The sequence below is a fragment of the Typopeltis vanoorti genome, chromosome 13 (assembly GCF_054136105.1).
Source record: "Typopeltis vanoorti isolate ZY-2024b chromosome 13, IOZ_Tvanoo_1.0, whole genome shotgun sequence".
NCBI lineage: Eukaryota > Metazoa > Arthropoda > Arachnida > Uropygi > Thelyphonidae > Typopeltis > Typopeltis vanoorti.
The window spans coordinates 114,939,603-114,966,836 of record NC_143561.1 but is presented as its reverse complement, the minus strand read 5'-3'; the positions used below and the strand labels follow the sequence as shown (position 1 = coordinate 114,966,836).

The window sequence follows — 27,234 nt, the reverse complement described above, 5'->3', positions numbered from 1 at the left end:
GCAAAATCAGATTGTGTCCCAATGGTCAGGAAGACAAACAAGGTGGTTGTTAGATGGATGAGCAGTAGTATCAAGCATGATCAGCTAAAAAAGAAAATGTTATGGAGAATTTACAAGGAGAAAGGCAATCAGTACACCCATGAGCAGTACAAGGCTCAAGCTAGGAAGGTTACCAGCATAGTAAGAAAAGCTAAATCAGATTATGAGAAGACCTTAGCCAAGGAGATCAAGGGTAATCCTAAAAAGTTCTTCCGCTATGTGGCAAGTAAAAGGAAGAATGACTTTGGAAGGATAACTTTAGTGGGTGCTGATGGTATTGAGGTAACAAATTCAGATGTAATAGTAGAGTTATTGAATGATCACTTTTCAAAAGTGTATCACCCAAGTGAGGATATCTCTGTACCTGTAGCAATAACCAGTGTGAGAATTGAAGTTAAGAAATCAGAGGTACTTAGTATATTGCAAAATTTAAATGCAAACACTGCTGTAGGTTTAGATGGAATATCAGCTCGGGTGTTACGTGAATGTGCAAAGGAATTGTCAACTCCTCTTACTTGGTTATTTAACTTAAGTTTGAACTCTGCTATGGTCCCCAGGGAGTGGAAGGAAGGCAAAGTAGCTCCTTTGCATAAAGGTGGCTCTAAAACTGCAGTAGTTAATTACAGACCAATCACCATCTCCAGAGTGGTGGTAAAAGTATTGGAAAAGTTGGTTAAAGACAAAATTCAAGACTGGGTGGCTCAGGATATGATACTCTATAGGGGGCAGCATGGTTTTGTTAAAGGTTGATCCTGCCTTAGCAATTTATTAACTTTTTATAATGGAATGACATCTGAGTTGAACAAAGGAAATGGCTACACAGTGGTACTTCTGGATTTTGCTAAGGCTTTTGACAGGATTCCTCATGGAATCCTGTTGCAATGGTTGGAACAGATGGGGATGGATTCTAAACTGGTGATATGGATAGGAGAATGGCTCAGGGAGAGATACCAGAAGGTGGTGTATGGAGGAGCCGAGTCCAGAATGAGGCAGGTGACCAGTGGTGTGCCTCAGGGCTCTGTGCTTGGGCCATTGTTGTTTAATTGTACATAAATGATATAGGAAATGGCTTGAAGAGAGATATTCTGTTGTTTGCTGATGATGCAAAGTTGGGTAGCGCAATAAAAAATCAAGCTGATGTTGAGAGTTTGCAGGATGATTTAAATAAGCTGGCAAAATGGGCAAAAGGTGATGGATGTCAGTTCAATGTGGAAAAGTGTAAAGTTATGCATTTTGGGATTAAAAGATTACCAGCCATGTACTACATTGATGGAATGGTACTCCAAAAGATTGATGAGGCTAGGGACTTAGGAGTGTTGGTGGGTAGGGAGATGAAGTTCAGGGGACACATTGCTAAGGTGTCCAAGATTACACATAGGATTATGTGGTTATTGAGGAACACACTAACATCCAGAGATAAAGAGGTTATTATTCCCCTTTATAAAGCATTGATACTTCCACATGGATTACTGTGCTCAGGTCTGGTCACCTGGATTCCTTGGAGATGAGGAGGTTGTGGAGAAGGTTCAGAGGAGAGTGACTAAGTTGGTGAGTGATGTAAAAAATGCTCCCTACATTGATAGATTGAGAGCTTGTGGATTGCAGAGGTTGGTTGATAGGCAGAGAAGAGGGGATATGATAGAAACATTTAAATTACTAAAAGGTTTTTATATGATTGATGCAGGGGAAATGTTTCAGCTGTGTGATAGTGATGGCAGAACAAGAGGTCATCCCTGGATTTTAAGGAAAAGTGTGGTTAACAAGGTTGTGAGAACGAGGTTTTTCACCTGGAGGGTGGTGAATGAGTGGAATTCATTGCCTGATTCGGTTTTGAGTCCTTCGTCTGTAAATGAATTCGAGAAGAGATATGATAGATATTGTTTTGCTAGAAGAAGATCTCCCGCGATGAGTCTACTGACTCCATGGAGATCTTCTTCTTCTCCCATAGTCCTAAATGAACTGTTGGGTCATTCATGGCTAGTAGGTGATACTCTTTGCTAGCCTCTTCCAGTCATCTCGGTCTCTTGTTCTTGATGTCAGTTGAGAAAGGGAGGAATTTGTCCATTTTTTGATGTTATCAGTCCATTTTAATCGAGGTCGGCCCCTAACTCTCGATCCCAGAACGATTCCTTCTAGGGTTTGCTTTGTAATGCCATTAGCCCTCTCCACATGTTTGAACCATTTCATCTGTCTTCTTATGACTGTCAGAATATTTTCCCTTTTTCTCCCATCTGTTGAGTCAATCAGTTTTCGGACATTTTCATTGGTTTCGTGAGCGGTATAGGGAATTCTTAAAAGTCTTCTGTAAGTTTTCATTTCGAAAGACAGGAGTCTCCTCTCATCTTCCTTCAATAAAGTCCAGGCCTCACAACCATACAAAAGGACAGAATTCACCAAGGTGTCAATTAATGTTAGTCTGGTTGTGATTGCTATTCTGTTATCTCCCCACAATGGTTTTAACTTTTGTAGGGCCACGGTTGCCTTAGCAATTCAGTATTTAATGTCGGTTTTTGAACGACCATCTTGACTCAACGTGCTTCCTAGATAAGTGAACTTCTTTACATTCTCAATTTGCTTATTGCCAATTTATATCTTTATGAATTCAATGTCTGATTTTGAGGTTATCATTGTTTTTGTTTTTTGTAGGTTTATAGGTTTATGTATAATCCATTCCATGGAGATACCTGTAATAATAATAATAAGTGAAACAAGGTTTTCCATTGTATCTAGACTAGGGTTTATGTAGAGCTGCCACATAAGCACCATTCTTATTAACTCCTCCTAGCATTGTGTGATCTCCAAATAACTGAATACCTTCCTACAGTCCTTCAAATATCATTCACAAGAACACCTTCGATATACTATATACTCTTGGATATCTCCTATGTACCCAAGACAGCCCATGCATTCTACTGGCTGATTATCAAAACATAAATAATGTAAATGTAAACTCAACTTAAATGTCAGACTATTGGCATTGCAAAATTCAGATTTATTATGGTATATGCATGTTCTTATCTTTTTATAAAATATGACCAGATTATGAAAACAAGTCTGTCCTTTAACATATCTGTTCTGACTCCTATAAAGAATCTCAATCATTTATTGTATTCCATATAAGCCCTTACTGATTTCTGAAATCATAATTACCAGTGAAGAAATACAAACCTATTTATACCTGTCTTATCTTGTGTCTGCTTCTTAACAACATTTTCTGTTGCAGGATTTTGATTAAACAACCAGGTCACTGGCACTTTCACATTATAATGGATGGTGAATCTCATTTGACCCCTGTACTGTTGATATTCAGGAGTTCCAGTATCCTTTTTAGTCATTTGCACTTCCTTGGACAATTCCTTCAATCTAGGGATAAAATATCTTTCACTAGAGTGCATTACACTGATGAAGTGATCATTAAATAGTTTTACCATGTCATCTGCACCAGTCATTCAACCACCTTTTCCATCCAGTAAGATCATTCTTCTGTGATTATGTCTCTTCCTACGGACCACATAACAAAAGAACTCCTGAGTATTTTTTTTTGGGTCACAGTGTTAGTCTCTTCTCATATACTAATTTCAGCATCCTCACTATACTGGCCACTTTATTTGCTTGAGTTCTATATCCTCATTCATTTGCTCGCTGTCATTATTCTTTTTCCCACAACCTCTTTTTTTTTTTTTTTAATATAGTTCCTGTTTGTTTGCATAGTCCTCAGTTTCAAGAGTGGTTATAACATATCCATATTTTATTAAATCGCACATATTGAATATATAATTGATGGTGAACTAGAAGTGAAGTTGAACCTGAATTTAAGCACACCATTCTAACATGTTTGTTTAAATTTTTGAATAAACTGACTTGTAAAATGATAGCTCTTTGATTTTGAGTGCTTTGGCATTGCTGAAGTTGTTTTAGGTGATTAGTATTAAGATTTTGTATCAGCTTATTTTTATGTATGATTCTTCCTTTTCTAAATCATTTTTTATATAAATATGACATTAACTGATTAATATTTTCATTAATTTATACATCTTTTTTTCAGTGCTTCCTGTATTATTGTCTTTCCTGCGATGGCTTCATCATAAACTTGTATCTCTACAGAATAATATAATAAGGTAAAAAGTTATTTTTAATGTTACAGTTTCATATAGGAGATTTAATAAATAATTGCTGACTTTTTTTTTTTTTTTTGCTTTGTTTTTGTTTTGAAAATCTGGTCATCCTAATATATACATATCAAATACTCTTTATTTCAATATACAGTACTCCCCCTCCCCCTTTTCTTCCCAGGCCATATTTATATAGAATGCCATCATTGTGTTGACTTGCAAAGCATCAGATAATTATCAAGTCAAAAGTTTTGTTAAGATGGCTATAAAACTTGCACTGTAATAACATTCTCTCCTTTTTTCAAAACAAAAAAAAAAGGGATATCTTGAATTTTTCAGCAATTAAAAAAAAGGGACAAAAATGGTACACTTCTGGTACGCTCTACATAAAAATGGAATAACATATAATTATAATTACAGTACACAGGACTGAAGTGTGCATTATAATTATGGAGTATCAGCATTATCATTATTATTATATTTATATGAAGACATTATTTCTTCCAAAAGTGTTGGTTCTTTCAAGATGCACTCATAAAAGTCAATACATGAAATGTCAAGGTGTGTCTTGATCACAATTATTGCTTTCACAGTCTTGGTGTTGAAGAAAAAAAAATGTATAAATTAATGAAAATATTAATCAGACCACAAAGAACTCATGAGAGAAAAATTCTCTCTACAGCTGCATTTGTTCCTGGGATTGCCATAACAAACACAACAGCTGACAGTATGATTTTGTAGTGGATGTTTTTTTCTTAGAGCACCTTAAACATGTCACACCACTATTTGTCCACTTCAGCATTTGTGTCCTTCTATTCTTCAATCTTGGAGTTCACAATATTATTTATATGGCTGACTTCATCAAATAATTCATCAGCAATATTGAATGATAGAAGAGAAGAGAATAGAAACAGTAGAAGACAGGGAATGAGAGAGAGTTATGGGATTAATAGAAGAGGAGAGAATGGAAACAGTCAGAGAGAGGAAATGAGAAGAATGCAAGGGAGTGCTGGAACCAGGGATAGAGTGATGCCAGGACAGCAGGTAAGTAGAGAAACACAGAGAGAAAAGGTTAGAAGAGAGAGAGAGTGAATGATGCAGGTGAGCAATCAAGGAACAGAGTAGTAAGAAGTATGATGTATGGAGACTCGATGATCCATGGTGTGCAAGATAGGATGCTAGAGGGGTGTTTGCCTGGAGGAACAATAGAAAATGTGGCTATAGCAATTAAGTAGGGTGAAAGGATGGATGAGATGATTGTGATAATGGGCATGAATGTCTTGAGAGGCAGTGTAAATTGGGTGGTGAGAGATCTGAGATTGATGCTTGAGGTTGTACCAAAGAAAATGCAGATAGGAAAGATGGTGTGTGTGTGTGTGTGTGTGTGTGTGTGTGTGTGTTACCCAGATATCATAATGACAAGCTGAGCAGAAGAGCAGTAATAATGAATAGCATAATAGCCAGAATGTATCAGAAGAGAGGATTGGAATATGTGGATTCTTGGAGGACAACTGGGGTTCAGAAAGGAGCTGTATGCGAGAGACTGCTTGCATTTGAATGAGGAAAGACGTAGGCATCTGGAGAGATTGCTGTTTTCTTAATGAGTCGGTGTGTCAATGCAGAGAAACTAGAATTCCCATGGTGAATGGCAGCAGGGGTGGCCTCTTGTGGGAGTGAATGCTTGGGGGAAGGGGGACGACATCAAGTAACACTGGGTCAAGTGGGGTCGAGAGGGGACAGTGATAGGTATAGAAGCAGTGACATTTTTATGCTTTATACTAATGCCAGGAGTATCTGCAATAAAGGAGTGAATTGGTGACGCTGATAGAATCAGCCTGGTCAAAGATTATTGGGATCTCTGAGATGTGGTTGACGGAAGATGATATAATAACAGGAATAGAAGTAGCAAGGTACAGCATCTTTCAGCAGGATAGGAAGGGAAAACGCAGTGGTGGAGTACTGCTTATGATAAGTGATGACTTATATCCTCTAAGAGTTGAGGCTTTGGAAGTCAGTGACACTAATGGTTTTGAAAGCATATGGTGTGAGGTAGAGGTGGGCAAGACAAGATATTTAGTGAGATGTCTCTACAAGCCAAGGAGCACAGAGGGTGGGGAAAAGGAGATGTTTAGGCAGTTGCGCTTGGCAAGTGGAAGAAGAATTATTGTCATGGGAGATTTTAACTACAGCAGTATAAGTTGGGAAGTGGAAAATGCATATATTAATAAGGGAATGGAATTTCTGGAATTTTTGAGGGACAGATGTCTTAGGCAACATGTAATAGAGGGAACAAGAGGTTCAAGAGTTTTGGATTTGGTCATAGCATCAGAAGAGCTGATAATAATTGAGATGACATCTCTCCCCCCCCCCCCCTCCCTGTTGGAGAGAGTGACCATGTGATTTTTGACTTGGAAGATGAATAGACTTGCAGGAGTATCAAAGAAAAGGGAACTTATGTGGAATTATAAGGCAGGTGATTATGATAGTCTTAGATATCAACTTGGGGCAGTTCCATGGAGAGCAGAATTGGAAGGCTAGGATATCATTAGTGCTTGGGAATTTGTGAAGGAATATTGGTTAGCAGACTTTGACTTGACTTTTCAGTGAAAGTCTGGCTATGGGAAAGTACCCAAGGAATGGGAGGAAGGTAAGATAGTGCCATTGCATAAGGGCGGTAGCAGACTGGATGTGTCTAACTCTAGGCCAGTTTGTGTGTCATCATTAGTTGTTAAGATTTTGGAGAAATTAGTGAGGGACCATATACAGTGATGAGGGTAACATTATCTGTGAGAGTCAACATGGATTTGTTAAAGGACACTCTTGCTTTAGTAATATGATTGCCTTTTATAATAAAGTGACAAGAGCAGTTGATGAGGGAAAGGCAGATACTGCCATTTTTTTTGGATTTTGCAAAGGCATTTGACAGGGTGCCACATGATAAACTGATATTTAAGTTGCAGCACATGGGTTTGGATGTCAAGTTGGTCAACTGGAATCAGGATTGGCTGTCCAATAGGTATCAGAGAGTTGTGTATGGTGGGGCAGTTTCAAGGAGGCAGAGGGTTACAAGTGTGGCTCTGTACTGGGACCTATATTGTTTAACCTTTATATCAGTGACATTGTCAATGGATTGTAGAGGGATATTCAGTTTTTTTGCAGATGATGTGAAGCTCGAAAGGGTTATTAGAAATAGTAAAGATGTGGCAGCCCTGCAACAGGATTTGAATAAACTAGACTGATGGACGAATGAATGGGAGTGTCGGTTTTATGTAGCAAAATGTAAAGCCTTGAAGTTTGGTATACATCGATGGGAGGCTGCATACTCGATTGGAGGAGCTGTACTGTAGGAAGTAGGGAAGACTAGAGATATGGGGGTAATGATTGATAGAAAATTGAAATTCAGGGAACATATTGCAAAGGTGGTGAAGATTGCTGGAATACTGAAGGATTGTTGAAAAATATGCTAACCTGCAGAGATAAAAGAGTTATCGTTCCATTGTATAAGATCTTGATCAGACCACACTTTGACTATTGTTCTCAAATTAGGATTTGAAGGGGATAAATTAACTGTGGAAAGGGTACAGAGCAGTGAACAAAGATGGTTTCAGGACTGTACAATGTTAGTTATGAGAATCGGCTGCAGAGTTTGGTAGTTAGAAGAAGGAGAGGTGATATGATTGAGACTTTTAAACTGTTGAGAGGTAGTTACAGAGTTAACACTGGGGAGTTTTTTCGCTTGGTGGAATAGTGGGAAGGAGCGATGACAAGGGGGCCCCTCCCGAGAAGTTGTACAAGGAAGCTGTGAGCAAGAAGATGGGGAGTGATTTCTTTGCATCGAGGGCGATTGAACCGTGGAATGCATTGCCTGATAAAGTGGTGAGAGCAAGAACGGTCAATGAGTTCAAGGAGTAGTATGATAGACTGTGTTTCCTAGGAAAGACCTCCCACAATATGAGTCCTTTGACTCCATAGAGGCCTGAAGAATAATAATAATAATAAATTTTGCTGTTAACATTACTGATTGCTTTTAGGCTACTTGCAACCTCAGCCCAAGTTAGTGGAGTTTGGAATTAATAAAATAACCACCTATTTCCCATTCTTCTATAGATAAATGCTCAACTGTGTTGCTGCCTGGTGTATATCAAGTTCTGTTTGACTGTAATTTGTCATACTTTGGACAAACCGGATGCTCTATAGAAAAACGAATATAAGAACATCAATTGTACATTCTTCACAACGAATCCAATAGGTCTGGATTGGCGTAACACAGGATGGAGACAAGCCTCAATATTCTCTGGTCCAGGACTCTCCTTCTACACAGATGTCGCTATAAATTCGACCACCTATTCAAAGAGAGTGCTGAGCCTTACTTTAACACCCTAACTTGAATCGAAATGATTGTCTATCCATGTCAAAAATATAGGAAAGTTTAATTCGGATAACACGCTAAGTTTTTTTTTTTTTTTTCAATTGAGACCTAATTCTTACATCAGTCTAATGTTATCTTTAATTGAATTTATAAATTAAGATTGTTGTATGAAATTGTGAATTGATAGCTATAATTTATTCATCACTGATGAAATTTACTTCTCTTTAGTGCTTAACAATGTAACATCACTCGGCTCATTCTACTTTTGAATGATCATTTGTTTTGTATTCCACCTTGTAAAAACTGTTCCTATCAAGCCACTGATGATAGTCTGTTAATTTTAGACTGAAATGTTTGGCAAATATTAAAATATTCTTGTGCTAATGTGTTGATAATTCTTAATTTGATGTCACAAGTGTCTCTCAAGAATGAAATAATTGATGACATTTTAAATGCTTGAAAGTTTCCAGCTTTCCTATTTGTAATTTTTTTCTGTCTGAGCAATTCCAATTCTTCTACTACTTCAGTTACCGAATTATTTTCCCTTTCCATTTTTATTATTGTTGCTGAGAATATTTAAGCTGGCTTTGCATGAAATGCAGCCAAAGTATTGTTGGTTACTGAAAAACGATTTCAACATTTTTCAGCATTTATCTGATAAAAAGTAAGATCTCAGTCCATCATGCATGTCAATAATCTATTCACAGCTGGTAGTGGTGATAACCATCTTGTTTGTACACTACCTAGAACAGGCTTGTATTCAATTTCTGTAAATGCACAGAAATTCTTCTACTCTCAGTGTAAATGTGGAAATACTGAAATATTTTATTGACGATTGTTTCATTTTTAATCCTTTGTTGAGTCTTAAAATACATTGTTGGAACCACCTCATTTGTATCCACCAAAGTTGGTGTTGCGGTTATCTGCAGAAAATGCAATAATTTTCTCAGTCAGCTGATGTTTCTGCAAAATATCCAATATATGATTTGCAAGCAGTTCTGCTGTTTCTCCTGTTATGTTCTGAACATCTATCACTTTAACCTGAATACCTTTATTCTGGATGAAGTACCTAACGAGGACAGGCACAAACTTCAAATCTCTGTGGCTTGATGTGTCTACCATAACTGACACATATTTGGATTGTTTCAATTCAATTGCTATTTCTTGCATTGCATAAGGTGCCAGGTCATTCACTAAACTTGATTGGCACTTTGTTCGCTGACATGTAAATTTCTTATGAAATAAATTTCTCACTATTGCAGAGGTGCAGTCCATTGACCTCAAAGAAAGGTTGTGTTTCACTGCATGAAATGCAAACAAACCTTTTTGAGCTGCAAGACATTTTAAATGTTTGAAAGTTTCATGCTACCAATTTATGTTTTTGCTTTGTCAAATGCTGTTTATATCAGAATGGCCTCCTTGTTCAATTGAAAAAACCGAACATACATTGCAACTTGTTTGTTGTTTCGTTGTCATTCAAGAAGGGATTTTTTCTTTTAAATACCAAGTGAAACTACACTTCCTTTTCGGCACGATAAAATCTAGGTGAAATATCATGACTCACAATATATACTCGCTTTAACTTTCACAATTAATAACAGAGCGGCATAAGAAGTACAAAACAATGGTATGGTAGACAGAGTAACCTTGTTACCACCCAGATGCAGCATTGCTGCCACTGACTGCAACATTTTTATCCTGTTGCAGAGAGAGTGTGTTCATAATGGTTGATAATCATCATAGCATGTTTTCGATCTCAAGCTATGACATGTCACCAGCAGAGACATTATCCTTTCCATATTCGAACATACAAGAATGAAGTCATGCCACGAATTCAAAAAAGGGACAAAATGGGACTAAAGTTAATAAAAAGGAACAATTAGCATCCCGTTAAGGTTTTATCGGACAATGGGACCAGAGTCTAAAAAAAGGTGACAATCCCTTTAAAAAAAGGGACTTCTGGTCACCCAGTATATACAGGTAACCCCCGTATAAAACAGATGATAGGTTCCATAGAAATGCCGCGTTATATAAATCGCGTTATGCGAGACTCAGATCACATAGAAAATGTAGGGTTATGTTCCGAAATCTTTTTTTTGTTAAATTATATAAACAACGGTGATGTATCCAACAAAAAATATTTTTATTTAATTCAGGTAATTCGTGTAAGTTAAGAAAACATAAACTATGAAACAAATGCATAGTATAAACTTATAGAAATTACAAATTGTACGAAAACTTCATTGCGCATACGAGTAGCGCATAAATGTTTTAGCCAAAACATTTATGCATTATGTTACAATGAATAATATGTGCATCATTGCATACTTCGACTAGTTTAGTTATCAAGAAGTCAGTGATAAGAGATTGCTTACCCCCTACACTACAGTTTTTTTTACTAAGTCCATAATATGGAGCTAAACAAATATCCAATTGGCGTGAATTTTCCAGAGCGCTCCATCGAGGGATCATTATCCGTAAAATAACTTCCTAACTTTCTTGCTAAGTCCAATTCTTCTGCTAATTTCTTTGAATTTAATTTTTCATGGATTCATCACAATGAGAATCTTTGGAAAAGCATTCCCCACCATTTGGTTCAATGTCGTCTATTAATTGTACCAGTTCCTCCTCATTTAAATCTATTTTCCAAAATATTCTGGAGGTTGTTGAAGAAGCTTAGGAATGGAGGAAAGAGTGCTGTAAAAGGAGTTAGAGATGATAAAGGTGACATGAAAACGGGAGAAAAAGATATCCTTGAAGTATGGAGTAATTACTTTGAAAAACTGCTAAATGAAACAAGCAGTGATGACAGCACAGTGATAAAAAACACTGACCAGGCATGCAGTCAGGAATACATATCCATACTTGAAGTAGAAAAAGCCATCAAAGGCTTGAAATGTGGAAAGGCAGCAGGAATAGATGATATTCGACCAGAAATGCTGAAGTATGGTGGTATAAGAGTCTTACAGTGGCTGCACTGCATAGTTCAGAAAGCCTGGACACAGGGACGAATTCCCGATGATTGGAGTAGAGCTCTCATAGTACCCATATATAAAAAGGGAAATAAAACTGAATGTGAGAATTACAGAGGTATTTCCCTACTAAGTGTTCCTGGCAAGATCTATGCAAGTATACTTGAGAAACGGTTGAGAAGAATTGTGGAAGAAAAGCTTGGTGAAGAACAAGCTGGATTCAGGCCAAATAGAGGCTGTCAGGATCAGATCTTCACTTTACGACAAATAGTCGAGAAAGCATGGGAATATAACAAAGATCTGTATTTAAGTTTTGTTGATTTGGAAAAGGCATATGACAAGGTGCCAAGAGAGAAGCTGTTCAATACGCTGCAGTTATATGGTGTCAATGGGGCATTATATCAAGCAATACTTAGTCTTTATTTGAGTTGTAAGTCAGCAGTCAGAATTGAAGGCTGTATAGGAAGATGGTTTAATGTTAAATCTGGTGTGAGACAAGGATGTACATTATCCCCTCTGTTATTCCTTATCTATATGGATCACATTATGAAGGAAAGTGGTATTAAACATGATATCAAAATTGGAGATGTTAATGTCAGCTCTTTGCTTTATGCGGATGATGTTATACTTCTAAATAAATCCACTACAAGTCTGCAAGATTCTCTGACTAAATTCAATTGCTGTTGTAAAAGATATGGTATGAAGGTCAGCAATAAAAAGACAAAGACAATGAAAATAGGCAAAATCATTGAAAATGTCAACTGTGTTGTGAATGGAGAACCTGTTGAACAAGTAAAACGTTTCAGCTACTTAGGCACGATTTTTTCTGAAGATGGTAAATTAAATATAGAAATAGACAACAGAATCAGCGAAGCTGGTATGGTGGGAAGTCAATTGAATAAATTCATATGGAATAAGAGAGAAATTAGTCAGAACACTAAATTAGCTGTATACAAGACAGTGTTCAAACCAGTTTTAACTTATGGATCTGAGAGCTGGGTCAGAAGTAAAATACTTGACCAAAGACTAGAGACCGCAGATATGAGAGTCCTGAGAAAGATTAAAGGCGTGAACAGATGGCATCAATGGCAATATCATATTAAAAATGAGGATATTAGGAAAGAACTTGACATTGTCAGCATCCAGGAATGCGTTAGCAGAGCTAATCTCAGGTGGTATGGTCACTTAAATAGAATGGGAGAGGAAAGATTAGCAAAACAAGTGTTCTCTGCCAGGTTGGCAGGAAAACGATCCGGAGGAAGACCAAGATATAGGTGGATTGATACGGTACAAAGTGCCTTTGACGATAGAAATATAAGATCTGATAATGTTGGAGTCTTGACAAGTAACAGGCTGATTTGGAGGAAAATTGTAGATAGGAAGTTAGTAATGATGTAATTTTTTCATGTAGTACTGTCATATCCTGTACACCCCTTGAGGGTACATGGCAGGAATTTGATGATGATGATGAAGTATATTACTGTGTATCCTTCTCCTCTGTCCAAAGAAGCAGTCACTTTATTGTAATAAGTAAGTAGATTACTAAAACATGACCTCCCTTTAGCAAATCCATGCTGTCCATCAAAGATTATACCATTGTTGTCAACCCAACTCTGGATCCTAGTTCTCACAAGCTTCTCCAACAACTTTACCATAACACCTGACACAGAGATAGCCCTATAGTTTGATGCTTCAGTTCAATCACCTCCTTTATGAAGTGGCACAATCTTGCCCTCCTTCCACTCTTTAGGAATTTGACCAAGTGCAAGACTCGTATTAAAAAAAATGTCAAGGCAAGTGTCACCTCTCTGGCACATTCTTTCATAATACGCGGTGATATATTATCAAGTCCCACAGCCTTATTTACATCTAGTTTACTCAACTCCCCAAACACCTCTTGCTCGCTTACAGTCAGTCTCTCCTCCCCATCATCAACTGCTCTCAATCTCTCCATGAAGTTACATTCACAAGATTGAAAGATCTTTATGAACTGCTCATTAAGTATCTCCACCACACATTCTGCAACAGCTGTCTTTATACCATTTCCTCCAACCAATGTCATCCTTCCATAATCATTCTTTCTTTTGCTGGCTACATATCGAAAGAACTCCCTAGGATTCTTTTTGGCTTCATTAACTAACTGCTGTTCATATCTCTCTTTAGCTTCTCTCACCAACCAAGTCACCCTCCTTGCTTGGTCTTTGTAGACCTCATGAAATTGGTTACTTCCACTTCTCTTATGCTGCCTCCACAATGCCCTTTTTCTCTGTATTGCATGCGTAATCTCTTTATTCATCGATCTCACACCTACCTTATTTAACCTTCTCACCCTTGGAATACATTTAGACATTGCATCTACTAGATAGTTTTTGAAAATTCTCCAAGCTGCATTGATCTCTTTTCCAGCTAACTCCTCATTCCATGCTACACCTGCAAGCTGTCTCCTGAGCTCTTCATGATCACCCCCCTTGTAGTTCCACATATACCCTTTTTTTCACAGGGGTCCTTGCACTGCTGGCAACCACCCAGCTAATCACCTCATGGTCACTTTCACCAATTGGTGGATGATTTGACACCTCATTTATAATTACATCCTCTGATGAGATGACCAAATCCAAGACCCTTAATCCTCGTGTGCCCTCTGATACATACTGTCTGAGGTAGTTATCCCTCAAACACTCAAGAAACTTATTTTCTTTACTTCCAGTTGCTATCTCTTCATTCCAGTCTATATTGCCATAATTAAAATCATCCATAATGATCACCCTTTTCTTATTTGCTTGGCTAATTTGACTATACATTTCACTATCACCACCACCACCATCCACATTACCAGGTCTATAACAACATCCCACCAAGTATTTGATTCTATTCACCTCTATCTCACACCATACTACCTCAAAACCACTGGTCCTATTTCCCTCTTGCATCTCTACCTTGTATGGACATAACCCTTGCTCTTTGATCAATAGCACTTTACCTCTCTTTTTACCCCTTCTATCCTCACGAAACATATCATACCCTTCTCTATATACTATACTATAATATACTAATACTAATATACTATAATATACTATAAAAATAAAATTTTTACCTTAAAAAACGCATTACATATTGTATGTAACTCACCAGAAAATAAAGTACTCAGCTTGAGATTAACACACATGATTTTTAATGCTCTTTCCTGGCAGAAAAGAAGACAATTGTCAACAATAAACACTTTATACGGTAAACAATTGACGTACATACATGCTAAACGGTATTTCCCCTAATTTAAATTCGCTACTTATAACTACATGCATGATACGGGCAGACGCAAATTTTATGAAGATAAAATTTGATTTTAAAGTCGCGCGGTGAAGAATATATGAAAAGATAACGGGTTACTACAATTTGTAGATTGCATTATATCTAAACCGCAGTAAACAAGGGTTACTACAAATTGTAGACCGCGTTATATTGAAACCGTGTTGTATAAGTACCTCGTTATATGAGGGTTACCTGTATATATTATTAAGAGAAACCTCCAGGGAGTCAGGAACTCACTGAGAGAGGCCATATGTCATCCACACCACCTCTTACACCTTTTCTTGAATTCATTCATGCTACCTATACTTACCCCCTACAATAGCAAAACATTCCAAATACTCACCTCTCTGTGAGAGAAAAATCTAGCTCTCACCCTTTTGTGTGCATTCATTCATTCTCAATATCCATGGATGTCTTCTTCCTGCCTCAATAAAATGAAAAATTCCATGTACTGCTATTCTTTATATGATCCTTTCAGAAGTCTGTAAGTCTCATTCATATCACCTCCTGTTTGCTAGTGTCCACAAATTCTCAATCAGTCTTCATTATCTGTATTCCACAATCCTGATATCAACTTTTAATACTATGCTTTCCACTCTTCCACCATATCATCATCACCACAGAAACCAGGAGAATAGACCTGCACACAGTAGTCCAAGTGTGGTCATATCAAGGCCTTTTAAGGAGGCAAAATGACATACTTATCTTTACATTTCAAAATTCATTTAAGCATTGCAATTATCCTTTGAATTGTATTTGCAATCTTTGCTATAAGGCCCTTGAACTTCAACTTCCTATCTACTAAAATTCAAAGATCTCACATGGTCAGTTTTTTCTAACATAATCCCACCAATATAATACACCATTCGATATGTTAGTATGTTTAATGTTAGTTAACATAACTTTGTTTACTAACATTGAACTGATAGACAGTCTCATATGCCCATAATTCCAGCCGATTCAAATCATTCTGCAAGGTATTGGAATGCCATTTGAATTCTGATTACCCTATCTATCTTTGCATGATCAGCATATAACTGTATGTCACCTGTTAAATCATTCCCAATCATTAATGTAAAGTATTTACTAAAGAAAGAGCCAAAAGGCTTCATTTCAGCTATGTAAAATTATATAAGCAAAGTGGATATTAAATCTAACATTATTTCAAAGCTGAATGTTTGTAGAAACTATGAAAGTTTTGCAAGTTGAGCTCAGAGCTTATGAGAATATAATCCTCGGCATCTCTGAGTTTGCCTTAGCTTGCACCACGTAAAAAGACATGAACACTACCCAAGCATCCATATATTCACCTTTGTTTTTTGTTTTTTTTAGCATTTGATAACAGTTTCACTTGACTGACAGCTGTTTGGAACTGGTTGATTCTTTTCAGCAGAAATTCTTGTTCAGTACTAAGGAAATTGAAATGTCAAAAAAATGTATTTTTCATAAGTGAATTTTCGCTTGGTGTGCAGAAGTAATTACTAAAGAAAGAGCCAAAAGACTTTGTTTTGGCAATGTAAAATTACATAGGCAAAGTAGATACTATACTAGATTAGGATTCTCATAATGTTTTACTAAAAACTGGGACATTTTGTAAAAATACGGGACATGTTAAAAATTAAGAAAACCAAAAATAAAACTATTATATGTGTTGCACTTTAAATGAAATACTGCTATAAACATACATTAACATTAAATCCACTTTAAAAAAGGATTATTAATCACAAACATAAAAAATATTTATCAGATTTATGGACCTGTTCAAGAATTTTTTTTTTCTTTTGATATTTGATCATAGAACTCAGCACAAGAGAAATTCTTAAAATATGTCTTTACAATGATTAAAGCTTTTACTGTCTCGATTTTAAGTCTGTTTTTTCATCTGTCCAGAATGCATTTATTAATGAAAAAACACGTTCAACAGTTGTAATGTGAAACTGTAATTGCTTACCTATCGATGAAGATCAATAGGTAAGCAATCTGAAGCAGTATGCCAGCATTATGTATCACATGAGCAGGGCAACCAATTCCAATTAAATTGCTCACAGTGTTTTCTTGCATTTTGAAGTACAGATTATTCTTTTCATTTCTCTTCTTTCCACCGCAGTTTGTATTTGTATTATCTGCTAATATAGCAATAACCTTTTTTAGGAGATCTAATTTCTATAACACTTCCAACACATAAGAAAATGAAAGTTTTACCACCTAAATTAACTAATTTCATGTCAAAGTGGTTTGATGAATCGATTAGTACTGATATAAAACAAACTTCTTTTAGCTCTTCCTCAATCTGCTTTTTTTGCGAACACCTGAATTTATCGTTGAAATTTTTTTTCATGATAGTTGTTGTGCCGTCTATCGAGTTAAAGCTGTGGTTATTCACCACACGCTGTGTGATATGCAAAGGTTGCTTCCTGCGCTGCCAATGATAACTCTTTTCCCCTTTCACTCTTGGTTTTCACAATTAAAAAATTACTTATACTGCAGTTGGAAGCCTTACTTCGAACAGCAGCTTTATGTTTTTTCGTTTTTACGTGATTGACTACGTCTGACCGACCCCCATGTGAAATGCAAAATTTACAGTCATAAAGTAGATCCCATATTTTCATCTACACCTTTAATGAAACGAAATTCTCTTCTAATATTATCATTAACGATGAAAATTATAACATGCAAAGTATTGATCAAGTAAGATACTATTATAACAGAAGCATGGGAAAAAAGAACATTGCCATTAGTTACTATTAGTTATTATTAGTTAGTTATATTACTTCTAATACTAATGATTATTATTATAAATAATAAATAAATAAAATTTATTATTATCAACATTATAATAGAAATTAGTACTAAAAACGAAATAAAATCTATTTATCCATTTTTTCCTCAAGGATATTTAAAAAAATGGGACTTTTGGAATTAACTCTGGACATTTTTATAAAAAATGGGACAAATGAGAACCTTATACTAGATCTAACATTATTTTATTATTCACATTCCTAGAGTTTGAAAAATAAATAAGAGTAGGAGTGAAATGGATGTGTAATCTAATTAAGCAAGAGAATCGTAAGAAAAAGATGTGGAAGGAATATATCGTGTGCATAAGGATGATGTCAATTATGATAATTATAAGCAACAGGCCAGAAGAGTCACAAGTATTGTACTGAAAGCTGAATCTGAGTATGAGAAAAAACTGGCTCTGCAAGTTAAAAACAACTCAAAAGAATTCTTTTGCTATGCTGCAAATAAAAGAAAGAATAACTACTGAATGTAGATGGTATGCAGGTGACTATAGAAGTGATTGTTCAACTAATGAGTAGCCATTTTGCCAATAGCTATTAACCTGGTATATGCAATATCGAACTCACCACTATCAGTTCGCTGCATGAGGAAACCCACGTGGATGAGGATGAAGTACTAGAGCTGCTGCACAATAAGAATTCAGCAGTAGGGATTGAGGGGATATCAGCATGGGTGCTAAAAGAATGTGCAGCTGAACTGGCTATTCCCTTTACCAGGCTATATAATTTGAGTCTCAGAACAGGGAAGATTCCACAGGAGTGGAAAGAATGTATGGTAATCCCATTGCAAAAAGGTGGTGCAAAGATCAATGTATCTAACTATTGACCAATTAGTATCTTAGGAGTGGTGGTGGTGGTGAAGATTTTTGAAAAATTGGTAAGGGCTCACATTCAGAAATGTGTTGACAGAGAATCTCTACTTTGCAATAAACAGCATGAATTTACTAAAGGAAGGTCATGTGTTGTGTCGGAAATAGCTGACCCACTATCCGTAGGCCATTTGTTTCTGACCCAACACATAGAGAGAATAGAAACTTAAGGAAAGGATATGCTTATACTTCCAAGAACAGGGCTAAGGATTTGAAGAGCTCCATGCAATTGTTTGCTCATAGTGCCTTAGTGACTGTGTTGGACTAATTGTCTGTGTCAAGAAGACGTGCTATTCTAAATTTGTGCCAAAAAGGGAACATAACTCTTGAACAGTCTGTTAGGAAGAAGCTAATAGCTGTAGTATCGAATGTTAGCCTGACTTACACTTAAAGTGTGGGGCATAGAAACTTTACAGAGTTGAACTTTGTCTTCCGTGTTAGAGTTTAAATCAGTGTGAATTTGATATGCCATGTGTAAACCTTACTTGCAATTGTACATAGGAAATGAGTATTGATTAATTCTGTAAAGATGGATCAAGTCTGAGCTTAATTGTAATGCAGAGATATCTAGTTGAAATACTTAAGCTTAGAGAATGAAATTTTTGATCACTAATCTAAAAGAGGGGGGGGGAGTCAGACATTCAATTCTGAACAAGCAGGTAATTTAGTAATGAAGTTATTAGTTCAAGTATATTTAGAATGCCTAATCAAAATGTGTATCTTTTCTTGTGCTATAATAAATGTATTCTTTTAAACCAAAGTTTATAAGTTCTGTTGTTCTGAGACTGACCTACCACTTATAAAAAACGTTCGGACCTGTGTGAGTGAGGGGGAACAGTTTATGCAAGGTAGAGAAGGGAGCCACGACTGCTCACCACGTGATCCCTATGTTAACAAATGTTACCGAGATAATCAATCAAGTATCAGGAATTAGTTACCGGCTGGCACAATTGTTCTAAAAATAAATTTGTCGGAAACGAAATCTCTGATACGCAGGAATATAGGATAAATATAGTAGAAAATAAAGAATAGAAAGAAGGTACAAGTTATAACAAGGGCTAGATAAGAGATATAACAATAGCACAGGCGACTTAGGAGCAAAAGTAAGGATAAAATAAGATAGGGAACTTAAAGGTAGGAGGTATAATAAATAAAATATAGAATATAATAATAATAAGAAAGAGAGAGAAACAGAAGTGAAACAACAAACAGGAATGGAAAGAATGTATGGTAATCCCATTGCAAAAAGGTGGTGCAAAGATCAATGTATCTAACTATTGACCAATTAGTATCTTAGGAGTGGTGGTGGTGAAGATTTTGGAAAAGATAAGGGCTCACATTCAGAAATGTGTTGACAGAGAATTTCTACTTTGCAACAAACAGCATGAATTTACTAAAGGAAGGTCATGCTTTAGCAGCTTGCTCAGATTCTATAATAATGTTACCACTGAGTTAGACAAGAGTAATGGATATGCTATGATACTTCCGGATTTTACTATGGCTTTTGACAGAATACAGCATGGGATACTGTTGCATAAATTGGAAAACATGGGATTGGATTATAAACTATTGGCATGGATAAGAGGATGGCTGACTGACAGATATCAGAAAGGAGGGATCTGCAAGATTCAAGGTAACCAGTGGTGTGCCTGAAGGATCAGTCCATAATCCATTGTTATTTAATCTGTACATTAATAACATTGGAAAGAATTTGAAATATAATATACAGCTATTTGATGATAATGCTGATGATGCAAAGATAGGTAGGATAATCAGAAGTGCTGATTCTGCATATTTGCAGAATGATTTGAATAGGCTGAAGCTGTGGGCATGTGAAAATGGCTGTCTTTTCAATATGAATAAATGTAAGGTCATGCACAGTGGCGTAGCTAGAACTTTTTCCCCCTAGGCCAGTCCCTGAGTATGCCACCCTTCTCAGTACAGACCAAAAATACTACAAAAAGTCAAAATGATCTATAGGGAAATAAATTAAAACACTATGTTTATTTTTGAAGTAAAACTTTAATTCCAACATTCTAAAATGTTATTTTTCTTGCTTTTCCATTAGCAAAATCATTGATGACATTGTCGAAGTCTATTTCATCACTCAGTTGCTGTTCTATAGACAGTATGGCAAGATTTCTTGGCATACTGGGGGCAGTCCATGCCTCCCAGGATGGACTACCCTCCCCCCCAGCTATGCCACTGGTCATGCACTTTGTGTGATTATGTATCCAATGTCGTATGATATTGGTGGGATTATGCTTGAAGTAACCAACGAGGCTAGGGATCTTGGAGTTTTAGTAGACAGGAAATTGAAGTTCAACGGTCATATAGCAAAAATATAAATAAAAATGGCAATGCTGAAACAAACCTTGACATATAAAGAAGTAATTTTGCCTCGTTACAAGGCCTCGATAAGACCTCATTTTGACTATTGCACTCAGGTCTGGTCTCCTGGTTTCTGTGGTGATTCTGATACAGTGGAGAGAATGTCAAAAATGATATCAGGATTGTCGAATACTGATTATGAAGGTAGATTGAAAATTTGTAGGCTACAGCTACAAACAGGAGAAAGAGGGCTGATATGATTGAGACTTAGAAACTTCTGAAAGGTTATACAAAATTTCAGTAGATGGAATTTTTCATTTTATGGAGGGTGGGGAATGGATGCCAAGGCATCTATGGAAGCTAAGAATGAATGTTGTCAAGAAGTGGGGGGGGGGGTTGATAGGGCTAGATTTTTCTCTCATAGAGTAGTGTGTGATTAGAATGGATTGCCTCTGGATGTTGTGTGTGCAAGTAGTGTGAATGAATTCAAGAACAGATATGACAGCTGGTGCGAATAGTATTGCCTCTCTCAATGAGTTCCTGACTCCCTGGAGGTCTCTCTTAATAATAATAATAATTTCAAAGCTGAATGTTTGTAGAAGCTATGAATGTTTCTTAATTTGCTTGAGAGGTTACTAGAATACAATCCTCGGCATCCCCGAGTTGCTTAGATTGTACTAATTTAAAGACATGAGCACTGCCTAACTTTCCATATATTTTCCCTTTTTTTTTAGTGCATTTGATAAAGGTTTCACTGACCTGACAGCTGTTTCGAACTGGTTGGTTCTCTTCAGAGACCAGGCGTGTTTATGTGCATGGAGTCGTCTATCCATAAACTCAGATCACCCAAAAGTGAGGAACCTGAAGGATCATTTAACTCAGTGGTGACTCTGCTTAGTGTCAAGCTCACCCTAGCACCGAGCAGGAATATAACTGCTAATATTCCAGGGAAATTATCCTCCAAGGCAGCTCTAATACAGGCCAATCCAACAGGCCCAAATCCCCAGATGATCAAGAGCCCTCCAAGGAAGAAAGCTTGAGAGAGTAAAAACTCTCTTAAGGTTTCTGGAAATCAAAATGTTCACTTAAGAAAGTTCACTTATAAAAAATACATTTCTCTGACATTTTTATTTCCTTACTACTGAACAGGAGTTTTTGCTCTCTTAAGGTTTCTGCCTTGGGGAGCTCTTGAGCATCTGGGGATTTGGGTATGTTGGAGTGGCATGTATTAAGGCCTCGAAGGATGCTTTTCTCTGGAATATGAGCGGTTCTGCTCAGTGTTAGGGTGAACTTATCACTGAGCAAAGCCACCGCTGCGTTAAATGATCCTTTAGGTCGCTCATTGTTGGGTGATCTGAGGGATTCCCCAAGTTTTTGGAGAGAGAGAGAGAGATCTGCACATAAACAGGCCTGGTGTCTGAAGAGAACCAACAGTCAAAACAGCTGTCAGACCAGTGAAATGGAAGCTAAGACAACTTGGGGATGCTGAGGAATTTTATTCTTGTAAGTAATCAGGTCAACTTACGAAACTTTCATAGTTTCTACAAACATTCAGCTTTGAAATAATGTTGGATCTAATATCCACTTTGCCTAATTAATGTAAACATTGAATAACAGTGGACTAAGGACTGGTCCTTGTGGTACACCACTGGTCATCTTAAATCTTGGAGACTTAAATTCCCCAAATACTACTTTTTTGATATCTGTAAGTCAGTCATCCTCTAATTCATACTGGATTATAATATTTTATAATCCAGTCCCATATTCTCCAATTTATGCAACAGTCTTGTATGTGTATTCTGTCTAGAGGCTTAGTGAAGTTCAAAAGTTAATATGTATCCATTCCCCTTGTCTAACCCTGTGGTAACATTATTAACATCATTATAAACATTATTAACATCATTGCAGGTTGATAACATCAGTTTTTGCATCACTTTGTAATGGAATCATCACATTCTTTCCATTGTAAATTATTATTGTCCTTGTGTCCTTGGACTCCCTGGGGGTGTCACGTAATAATAATAATAATAATTTCCATTGCAAATTAATCCCAGACTCAAAATTTAGCCTGATTAAAGGAACAGCCAGTTCAACTGAACACTCTTTTAGCATCTGTGCTGATATCCCATCAGCCTTTATTGCTAAATTCTTATTCAAATTTTTTCAAACAGCTTTCGTACTTCCTTCTCCTCCTCATATACCTGAGATTCTATCCGGTAATAGTTGTTGATATTTTAGCCAGAGGCTGATGGTGTTTAGCAAAATGGACACTCATTAGTTGAATAATCCCTTCTACATGCGTTCATCATTATATATTTATATATACAATTTTTTTTTGCAGGTTTTTCATTTTATTATATACAGTGGAATTTGGATAATTGAACCACATTGAGAATAGTATAATTTGGCCCATTTAAGTGGCTGCCCCAATTAAATGCATGTCAAGAGTTTAAACGGTGTATTTGGATAGGAACATCCAAAATACACAAGGCATTTATATTTAGCAAAGTAATAAACAAAAATAAAATTTTTGTTTATTACTTTGCTAAATACTGACTTATAGATAAACTTAAACAGTTGACTTTAATTAAAGTAAAATATGCTGGCCTGGTGTTGGCTGAGTGGCTAGTGTATCCGTTTTCCAGCCAAAAGTTTGTGATTGTCTGTGAAAATACTAGTGGTGGTGGGCGGTAGATGCTATTGGTGTAGATGATGATGATTGTAGTTGCAATTCGTTGTAATTGGTGAATTGAGTGGTGGAGGCAGAGAGTTGTAGAGTAGGTGACCTTTCTCGATAAGTCATTGAACTCCCTGGAGGTGTCATGTAATAATAATAATAATATTTTCCATAAAAATAAGTTAATTGAATGATATTGTATGAATTGACCCTTTTTTTTTATTTTTTTATTATTATTTTTTTTTTATTGAGTGCAGTCAAACAAAATGAAATCCATCTCTCTGCATTAGCAAATATAATGCTAAACAATGAAAATCTTTTCAGTGATGCTTATATCTTTGTTAGTTTAGCATGCTTAAACTGTTAGACAAGTGAGATTGTTACAATATCATAATATGTTGTTAATCAATGTCTGCTGAACATTGTGCCCCCACATTTTAGTATATTTTTTGTAGGTATGCTGTATATGCATTATCTAATTTATTTTTTCCAGCTGGATTCTTTTTTTTTAATATGTAAAACTTATATATTTTTATTATGATTATTATCATTGTCACAAAGGCTTATTATTATTATTAGACACCTCCATGGAGTCCAAAGACTCATCAAGGGAGGGCACCTGCTCTACAACTCTGTCTCCGCCACTCAATCCACTAACTGACCACAACTACACCAATGCCATCTGCTGCCACCCACTGCCACTAGTATTTCCAAGGACAATCACAAACATCCATACCCACAGCCATTTGGCTGGAAAGCGGATACACTCGGCCAGCCAGGCTGGCGAAGGTTTTATCACGAAGGTTTTAGTTAATATGGTTTGTCCATTATGCTCTGCTGTTTTAAACTCATTCATTGGCCACTCTCCGAGCAAAAAAAAATATTTCTTACTCATTTTTAACCACACTTATATGAAACTTCAAGGATTACTTTCTTGTTTTATGGCAGCCACAATCACGGAGCATTGTTATTATTAAATGATTACGCGATACTAAATTATCCCAAAATTCTTCTCTATCTCAGGAAAGTAAAAAAAAAAAAAAAGAAAGAATGTGATAAAAATCAAAGAATCAAAATGTCATGTAGAATTGAATGAGTTTATATTATGAAAGTTATAAAAGTATTTGTTTGGAGTTTATTCCTATATGGTTGTGAGACTTGGACTATTACAGCGCAAGGCTGGAAAATAATTGATGCATTTGAAAACTACTGTTAGAGATTATTAATAGGAATAATTGTCAAGGAAGAAAAACCAACAAAGAAGTCTTGCTTAAAATTCAAGAGAACTGAGTGTTGAAGAATCATAGAAAGAATCACAATCATAGGAAGAAAGATGAAATTCCCAGGACAACATAACAAATTCATAAATAAACATATTAAAAGTGAAGATACAGGGGAAATAGGGGGAAGATAATCAAAATATTCACTCTTAGAGAAGGTGTTTACATTAACCAGAAAAAAACGTTATAAGCTGCCAAATGAATCTGGAAATAGGGAGACTTGGAAGAGAGAACCATCCAATGTAACAGGAACTGTTACAATGGAGAGTTTCCATAGAATAATGATGATTAGTACAAATGATTTGAGAGGTGAGAAGTATTCTATGGGGAGGATGTAAAGGAGTTGATAGAAGAAGCAAAACTGAAGAGCGAGAAGGTGAAGATTGTAAATTTCCTACCACTATGATAAGAGGCGAACTGAGGAGGAAGAGGGCATTGATAGCTGAGTCTATACATAGATTGTGCAAAAGGAATGATGTAGAATTTGTGGATCTGTGGTCTCTCTTTGACAGAAAGGATTTGTACATTGCTGATGTATTGCATCAAAATGGTTTTGGTGTTAGGTGTCAGGAGAGAGCTTTGTTCACCGAGCATGCTGAAGTGCAGATTCGGAGAAACTTAAGCAATTAGGATGGAAGCAAGTGAATTTGTGTGAAGGCACCCATGAAGCAAGTGAGTGTGAGAATGACCAAGTGAGGAATCTAGTCTCTCAAGCAAAAATATTGAATAGGGCAGTCAATTCAGAAAGTAAAGGTGGTGGGGGACTAAAGGGATGCTGCAGTTTCTATATACTAATTCCTGATACTTCTGGCAAGAGGGAGGAGTTTTTGGCATTGGAAGCCTTTGGAAAGAAAGGCTCTAGAGGAAGCAGTATTAAATTGTATACCTAGAGTAAGGAGGGTTAGTCAGGTAGGAGTTAGATGGAGCAATATCATTAAGCACGTGCTGCAGAAGAAGAAAATGCTGTGGCGGGTGTATAAAGAGAAAAGTGACCAGCAAATTCGTGAACAGTACAAGGCTCAGGCAAGAAAGGTGATCAGCACGGCAAGGAAGCCAAAAATCAGATTATGAGAAGAATCTAGCCGAGCAGGCAAAAGGAAATCCCAAAGAGTTCTTTAGTTATGTGGTAAGTAAGGGGAAGAATGACAATAGAAGATTAACCTTAATAAGTGACGATGGTCACAAGGAGAAAGAAGTGGATAAAATAGTTGAGTTACAGAGTGACTATTTTGCAAGTTTATATCATCCCGGTGAGGTTACTGTTTTAACCTATGTGATAGACACAAATCCTTAATCTGTCCTCATAGGGAGCATTCCATAGACCACTCATCATCTGGATCCTCTCCCACACTTCCTCATCCACAAGAAACCCAGGTGACCAGACCTGAGCTGATATCTCATCCAATTTCAAAACTGCATTTGCATTCAGACTCTGCAATATCCTAAGTACCTCTAATTCATTATCTCTAAGTAACTCTGTAGATCTCTCATCTCTTTTACTTCATCTGATCCTTGTACTGTTCATGAGTTATCTAGTTACTTTTCTCCTTATATACCCTCCACAACATTTTCTTTTTTTGCAGTTCATGCTTAATGATATTATATTACTTATCCATCTAACTCCTACCCAATTTACCCTCTTGACCTTGGGTATAGAGTGTGATATTGCTTCAACAGAAATCCATTGAATATTCACTGTGCACTGTGAAAATGCTTTCCTTGCAGATCTTTATGCTGTGGTATTGCTTCAACCTGCCTCCTAAGTGTATCATAATCATCTGCTTTGTAGTTCTACATATATCCCTTTTTAATTGGAATTTCTACGTTTTGTTACCTCCCAAGTCAAGGCCACATGATCACTTTCCCATAATTGTAGGCAATGTAGCCACCTTGCCAATGTACCCACACGAGATTGTTGGATCTCTTTATAGGATCAAAAGACCTGTCCATAATCTCGTACCCAAGTCCTCTCTGTTACCTTCTTCTTCAAGTAATTATCTCTCATTATCAGTAAGTACATATATTTAATTTCCTTCCCTCCATGTGTTCTTGCCTCATTCTGATCTATGTCTCCAAAGGTGAAGTCCCCCATAATAATTACTTGGCTTGCACTCTTACTAATCTGCTGATGAATGTCTTCCACTACTCTTAGTAATATAATGTAAATTTGTAAGTCTTACTAATGCCTATAACTTTTTGGTGAGATTGCACTAATCAATGCCAAAAACTCCTCCACCTTGTTTCTGATACTTCTAACATTAGTAGTATATAGAAACTGTGACATGCCCTTAGGCCACAACCACCTTTACATCCTGAGTTGACTATCCCATTCAATATTGTTGCCTCAGAGACTAGATTCTGCGTTTTTTTATTCCTTCGCACATTCATTCACTTCTTGAGTGCCTTCACACAAACTCGCCTGCATCTACCCTAATTTCTTCAGTTTTCCTGACTTTGCACTTCCACACTCTCAGT

The 27,234-nt window shown here is 36.6% G+C and overlaps 1 protein-coding gene across 3 annotated transcripts in view; it reads left to right on the top strand.

Moving 5' to 3' along the window:
- The window catches only part of LOC150100482 (apicoplast pyruvate carrier 1-like), a 227,937-nt gene that overhangs the window by 55,600 nt on the left and 145,103 nt on the right, over positions 1–27,234 (top strand). For all 3 annotated transcript variants that reach the window (XM_090402955.1, XM_090402954.1, XM_090402956.1), the window contains exon 2: positions 4,085–4,157. The gene's annotated coding sequence lies outside the window, so the exon portion shown is untranslated. The remainder of the gene's footprint in view (positions 1–4,084; positions 4,158–27,234) is intronic.